This window comes from Macaca nemestrina, chromosome 5 (genome assembly GCF_043159975.1).
Source record: "Macaca nemestrina isolate mMacNem1 chromosome 5, mMacNem.hap1, whole genome shotgun sequence".
Classification (NCBI taxonomy): domain Eukaryota; kingdom Metazoa; phylum Chordata; class Mammalia; order Primates; family Cercopithecidae; genus Macaca; species Macaca nemestrina.
This window is the reverse complement of record NC_092129.1, coordinates 82,590,591-82,596,752: the sequence shown is the minus strand read 5'-3', so window position 1 is coordinate 82,596,752 and position 6,162 is coordinate 82,590,591. Positions and strand designations below refer to the sequence as shown.

The 6,162-nt window shown below is 36.0% G+C and overlaps 1 non-coding gene across 1 annotated transcript; it reads left to right on the top strand.

Annotated features, from left to right (window-relative positions):
* The first annotated feature begins 4,066 nt into the window (after positions 1-4,066).
* Positions 4,067-4,195, top strand: LOC112426101 (small nucleolar RNA SNORA33). Its single transcript, XR_003017373.1, has one exon. It is a non-coding gene; the product is annotated as a small nucleolar RNA SNORA33 (small nucleolar RNA).
* Positions 4,196-6,162: the final 1,967 nt, after the last annotated feature.

Here is a 6,162-nt window from a genome sequence, read left to right as displayed (position 1 = left end):
AATGGTTAAATCTAGGTAATTAACAACTGCATTACTAGACATAGTTATCCTTTTTGTGGTAAGAATGCTTAACATCCACTCTCTGCGTTCTTCAAGATCAATGAATATATATTGAGCACTAATTGGTGTTAGTTACTTTGTAATATTGGGATTGGACCAGTGAATATAACTTAAGGCTTTTTTTCTGAGCAAAGCAATGTCAGGTAGTGTTAAGTACTATGCAGAGAGTTCAAATGGACTGAAATGATGGATACAGCAGTTTTTCTGGCTGAAATTGCCTTGTAAGGAAAAAAAAGTTTTTCTGAAATGATATATAAATGGGGAAAAAAGAGATATTCATGGTGAGCAAAAGGGGAAGAGCATTACATGTAGAGAAACAGTTTGTGCATAAACTTAGGAAAGTAACAAGCTTGCATTGCAAAGAACAGAAAAAAAGACCAACGTGGCTGAATCTTAATGAGCAAGAAAGTGTGCCTTTCATTTTTCATTCCAATTATTTGTTAACTGTTATAGCCAGTTTCAGGGACCTTAAAGACTTCAATGTCCTTAAGGCTTGCAAATTTGCTTTACTACTACTACTACTACTACTACTACTACTACTACTACTACTACTACCACCACCACCACCACCACCCCCCCTTGCTTTAGAACGTCAGGGTATGGCTTTATTATAGCCAACTTTTAAAAAGTAAAAGTAACTCTAGAAACACATTTTCTTTTCTTTTTGGTTCAATTCTTTTTTTTTTTTTTTTTCCCAAATACTTTAAATTCTGAGGATACATGTGCAGAACGTGCAGGTTTGTTACTTAGGTATACACATGTCATGGTGGTTTGCTGCACCCATCAACCTGTCATCTATATTAGGTATTTTTCTTAATTATATTTCTCTCCGAGCCCCACACCCACCAACAGGCCCTGTTATGTGACGTTCCCCTCCCTGTGTCCATGTGTTCTCATTGTTCAACTCCCACTTATGAGTGAGAACATGTGGTGTTTGGTTTTCTGTTCCTGTGCTAGTTTGCTGAGAATGATGGTTTCCAGTTTCATCCATGTCCTTGCAAAGGACGTGAATGCATCCTTTTTTACGGCTGCATAGTATTCCATGGTGTACATGTGCCACATTTTGTTTACCCAGTCTATCATTGATGGGCATTTGGATTGGTTCTAAGTCTTTGCTACTGTGAATAGTTCTGTGATAAATATACGTGTGCGTGTGTGTCTTTATAGTAGAATGATTTGTAATCCTTTGGGTGTATACCCTGTAAGGGGATTGCTGGATAAAATGGTATTTCTGGTTCTAGATCCTTGAGGAATCACCACACTGTCTTCCACAATGGTTGAACTAATTTACACTCCCAAAAACAGTGTAAAAGCATCCCTATATCTCCACATCTTCTCAGCATCTGTTGTTTCCTGACTTTTTAATGATCGCCATTCTAACTGGCATGAAATGGTATCTCACTGTGGCTTTGATTTGCATTTCTCCAATGAGCAGTGATGATGAACTTCTTTTCGTATGTTTGTTGGCTGCATAAATATCTTCTTTTGAGAATTGTCTGATCATATCCTTCACCCACTTTTTGATGTGGTTGTTTGTTTTAGTCTTGTAAATTTGTTTATGTTCTTTGTATATTCTGGGTATTAGCCCTTTGCCAGATGGATAGATGGCAAAAATTTTCTCCCATTCTGTAGGTTGCCTGTTCACTCTGATGATAGTTTCTTTTGCTGTGCAGAAACTCTTTAGTTAAATTAGATCCCATTTGTCTATTTTGGCTTTAGTTGCCATTGCTTTTGGTGTTTTAGTCACAGAGTATTTGCCCATGCCTATGTCCTGATCAGTATTGCCTAGGTTTTCTTCTAGGGTTTTTATGGTTTTACATCTTACATTTAAGTGTTTAACCCATCCTGAGTTACTTTTTATGTAAGTCAGTGGTACAGTTTCAGTTTTCTGCATATGGCTAGCTAGTTTTCCCAACACCATTTATTAATAAGGGAATCCTTTCCCCATTGCTTGTTTTTGTCAGGTTTGTCAAAGATCATATGGTTGTAGATGTGTGGTGTTATTTCTGAGGCCTGTGTTCTGTTTTGTTCCATTTTTCTATATATCTGTTTTGCTACTAGTGCCATGCTGTTTTGGTTACTGTAGCCTTGTAGTGTAGTTTGAAGTCAGGTAGCATGATCCCTCCAGCTTTGTTCTTTTTGCTTAGGATTGTGTTGGCTATATGGGCTCTTTTTTGGTGCCATATGAAATTTAAAGTAGGTTTTTTTCTAATTCTGTGAAGAACGTCAATGGTAGCTTGAGGGGGATAGCAATTAATCTATAAATTACTTTGGGCAGTATGGTAATTTTCATGATATTGATTCTTCCTATTTATGGGCATGGAATGTTTTCCAATTTGTTTGTGTCCTCTCTTATTTCCTTGAGGAGTGGACTGTAGTTCTCCTTGAAGAGGTTCTTCACATCCCTTGTAAGTTGTATTCCTAGATAGTTTATTCTCTTTGTAGCAATTGTGAATGGGAGTTCACTTGTGATGTGACTCTGTGTTTGTCTCTTATTGGTGTATAGGAATGCTTGTGAGTTTTACACATTGATTTTGTATCCTGAGACTTTCCTGAAGTTGCTTATCAGCTTAAGGAGATTTGGGGCTGAGATGATGGGGTTTTAAAATATATGATCATGCAATCTTCAAACAGAGACAATTTGAGTTCCTCTCTTCCTATCTGAATACCCTTTATTTCTTTCTCTTGCCTGATTGCTCTGGCCAGAGCTTCCAATAGTATGTTCAATAGGAGTGGTGAGAGAGGGCAACCTTGTTCTGTGCCAGTTTTCAAAAGGAAAGATTCCAGCTTTGGCCAATTCAGAATGATTTTGGCTGTGGGTTTATCATAAAAAGCTCTTATTATTTTGAGATACGTTCCATCAATACCTAGTTTATTGAGAATTTTTAGCAAGAATTCAGTGTTGAATTTTTTCAAAGGCCTTTTCTGCATCTATTGAGATAATCATGTAGTTTTTGTCATTTGTTCTGTTTATGTGATGGATTCCATTTATTGGTTTGAATATATTGAACCAGTCTTACATCCTGGGGGTGGAGCTGACTTGACTATGGTGGATAAGGTTTTTGATGTGCTGCTGGATTCGGTTTGCCAGTATTTTATTGAGGATTTTTGCATCAATGTTCATCACGGATGTCAACCTGAACTTTTTTGTGTGTGTCTCTGCCAGGTTTTGGTATCAGGATGATGCTGGCCTCATAAAATGAGTTAGGGAGGAGTCCCCCTTTTTGCTATTGTTTGGCATTTCAAAGTTTAATTGTCCAAAACAGAAATTTGATCATTAGTCTCTTCAAACATTTATCTCCCATCATTTGCACCTTAGTGAAGTGCACATGACACAGTCGAAGACACATATTTGGGATCATCCTTGGTTCTTCCTGATGTATTAGCATGGCTTATTAAATATCTATCAACCTGAGATCAGTTCTTGTGTTCATCTCAACTATAATCTAAATACTAATCATTTTCTACCTGAACTGATTTAACATCCTTATAATTAATCTTTTTTTGTTGAGGGGGCGGCTTGCCCTATAAGATTATTTTATACTCAAAAGATAGGCTAATGTTTTAAAAGTAACATTTGATGATCTACTACTCTATTCTCTGTTCCCACCTTCACTCCTAACATCGGCACACACTCTTCAGTGGCTTAACATCACTCTGAAAATATAACTAAGTTCCTGGCCCTACTCTATAAATCTCCCTGTGATCTAGCTCCTCCCTGCTTCTCGAGTCCTGAATCTACAAGGAAAAAAATCTTAAAATTACTGTTATACATTCACCCCTAGAAACACCAGACATTCAGGTAACTCAATTCTTCCACATATCCACTAATCTAATCAAGCTCTGAATATATTCCAGTCTATATACTTCTCACATCTCTTCTCAATTCCAGAAAATCTTCCACAATGTCATGTGTAATTTAACGACCATGAGCAGCAAAATATCCTATTTTTTTCAACCTCTTCTCTCAAAGCTTTCCTTAATTCATTGTACTATAAAACAAAACAAGCTAGCCAATGAATCTGCTTACCTAAACATGTTTCTGCAGAAATTTTTATTTTAAAAAGCTGGTAATAGCACAGCCATTTATGAGCCTTAAGTAAAGTTGTTAAGGTCTCTGAAAATGGCTATAACAAATTAAAAACATAATTATAATAAAAATTAGAAGCCTGGCTTCTCCCTGAGGGCAGTGTTTTCCCTGCAGCCCTCTAGGGTAGTATAACATATTGTGGTGATTGTTAGGCTGGGAGGTATAGTAGAAATGCTTTTGTTCCTCTTTACTATTTTAATACAATTCTACAATTTGTCTCCTTAAAATGTAACTTTGAATCTCAGTTCCATGGATTTTATCACCTACTACTCTTCATTTGCTATTGTCATCTTCAGATCCCAGGTATTCAACCACATGTTTTCCAAGGCATCTGTTCCCGGCTCCATATCCCTCTCTCCACACTACTTCAGTCTTAATTCTGGTGATTTCAGTATACGTGTACATAATCATGCATAACTCTCAGGCCCTTCATCTCTTTAATTTACCTTCCAATGATCTTCCCCTGCATTCTGCCTTACCTACACACTCACATGCTCTTGCCCCAGGACTTACTATTAACAATAAATGTAACACTGCACAATTACATTGCATGCATTTCACTTTTTGATCATCGTTACTGTTTATCCTTTCAACTCACTTTCTCTATTACTCCACTCCTCCAAACTATGAATTCTACTAATTTTTTTCCCTGTCACTGAGATATTTGATATTTTCTTCCTGCTCCTAAACAAGTCTAAATATTATGGTCAATTATTATAATCTTTTTTTTTTAACACATATACTCCCTGGCTTGTCTCTAGGTTTGTTGTAGTCACCTAATAAAATCAAATCCTGTTTAATCCAACTTTATAACTTCTCTGCACTTGAAATTTGTACAACATAAAATGAAAGGAGAAAAATGCCCAACTAATTGATTACTTCATTATAAATTAATAATTATAGACTTAAATTAGGCCTTAGTGGTTTCTGCCAGTTTTGTCAAAATTCCCTACATGCATTTACTCTTAAGCTATCTAAGATGACAATTTCACAGCTTCTTAGCTCTCCTCAAACCTTCAACATCACCCATTTCATTTTCATTCCCAGATAAATTCTGCTTCATGAAAAATTATTAAAGTACAAGTGTACCTCAGAGACATTGCAGGTTCCGTTCTAGGCCATATTCTAATAACGCAAATCACATGACCTTTTTGGTTTCCCAGTGCATATAAAAGTTATGTTTACAGTGTATTGCAGTCTATTAAGTGTGTAAAGCATTATATATTAAAACAATGTACATACTTTAATGTAAAATAATTTATAGCTAAAAATGCTAACGATCATCTGAACTTTGAGTAAGTTGTTATCTTTTTGCTGGTGGAACGTCTTGCCTGAATGTTGATGGCTGCTGACTGATCAATGTGGTGGTTGTTGAAGGTTAGTGTGGCTGGGAAATTTTCTTAAAATAAAACAACAATGAGGTTTGCTGCATCTATTTGTTGACTCTTCTTTTCACAAAATATTTCTCTGTAGTGTGTTATATTATTTGATAGCGCTTTATTCACAGTAGAACTTCTTTCAAAATTGGAGTCTAACCTCTCAACCCTGGCACGGCTTTATCAGCTAAGATTATATAATATTCTAAGTACTTTGCTGTTGTTTCAACAATGATCACACCGTCTTCACCAGTGGTAGATCCCATTTCAAGAAACCGTTTTCTTTGTTCATCCATAAGAAACAATTTCTTACTCATTCACTTTTATCATGAAGTTGCAGCAATCCCAGTCCCAGGCTCCGCTTCTAATTCTAGTTCTCTTGCTATTTCCAACACATCTACTATTACTTTCTTTATTTTAATTGTTAGTTTTTATGGGTACATGGTAGGTGTACATATTTACAGGGTACATGAAATATTTTCATACAGGCATTCAATATGTAATAGTCACATCAGGATAAATGAGGTATCCATCACTTCAAGCATATGTCCTTTCTTTCTGTTATAAACAATCCAATTATATCCTTTCAGTTGTTTTAAGATGTATAATACTATATTCTTGACTATAGTCACCCTG